This window comes from Echinops telfairi, unplaced genomic scaffold, assembly GCF_000313985.2.
Source record: "Echinops telfairi isolate 266 unplaced genomic scaffold, ASM31398v2 ScPeMD7_7469;HRSCAF=8507_1, whole genome shotgun sequence".
Classification (NCBI taxonomy): Eukaryota; Metazoa; Chordata; class Mammalia; order Afrosoricida; family Tenrecidae; genus Echinops; species Echinops telfairi.
In genome coordinates this window covers 91,727,243-91,728,211 of record NW_022111373.1, presented here as the reverse complement: position 1 = coordinate 91,728,211, position 969 = coordinate 91,727,243, and the positions used below count along the sequence as shown (strand labels likewise).

At 44.2% G+C, this 969-nt stretch overlaps 1 protein-coding gene across 2 annotated transcripts in view; it reads right to left on the bottom strand.

Moving 5' to 3' along the window:
- Positions 1-969, bottom strand: part of ERCC8 (ERCC excision repair 8, CSA ubiquitin ligase complex subunit) — a 57,023-nt gene that overhangs the window by 44,463 nt on the left and 11,591 nt on the right. The gene's annotated exons all lie outside the window — the stretch shown is intronic.

Here is a 969-nt window from a genome sequence, read left to right as displayed (position 1 = left end):
TCCCTGAGGAGAAACCACGTGGACCTACCCTAATGGTGCCAGAACCCTGGACCTGGAGAAGCCACGTGGAGACCCCTTCCAGAGCTGAGATGCTTACAATACCACTGGATCCAAAGACTTTCTACCCACTGGCTTGTGATCGTCCTGCTTTAATCATTTTATTAGATGATTCTGTGGCAATATTTTTTCAGTTACCTTTGGAGCCCTGGTGGTAGAATGGGTTATGCACTAGACTGCAAACAAGATTAGCAGTTCAAAACTAGCTTTTCCTTGGTGGCCCGGTGGGTTAGGCATTCATTGGCTGCAACATTGAAGACCACTCTGAGAGGGAAAGATGAGGGCATCTATGCCTATTAAGATGTATTCAAACTATATTCATATGAGGGGGTACTCCCCCAAACCTGGAATTGCTCTGGGCACAGCGGAGTTTTGATAGTATGCATTTTTCCCACTAAGCAAGCATCAAGTAACTCGCTCTGAGTTAGTGCACCCAATGGCGTCGCCTGGGGAGGTTCTTTCTAGTCACAGTGAATTTTTTTGTAAAAGCAGCTTTGCTTGAACCTTGTTTTTGTGATGGCTGATTTAAGAGAATAGCATGTGGCTGTGAAATTTTGTTTCCTGCTCAGGAAAAATGCCACAGAAACTGTTGTAATGTTGAAAACAGCTTACAAGGACAGTGGTAGGGGAAAAACTCGTGTACAAGTGGTTTTCTCATTTCAAAATAGGTGAAATGTCAATTGATGACAAACCTCGTTCTGGGCGTCCATCAACTTCCCAAATGGATGAAATTGTCGATTTGTAGTGCATTTGGAGTTTGTTCCACCAGATCAGACTGTAAATCAAGCTCTCTCTTTAGAGGTTCTGAAAAGATTATGAAACAGTGTGTGACAAAAAAGGGCCTCCTTTGTGGCAGATGGGGGACTGGTTTTGCCATTGCGACAATGTACCTGCTCACGTAGCCATCTCAGT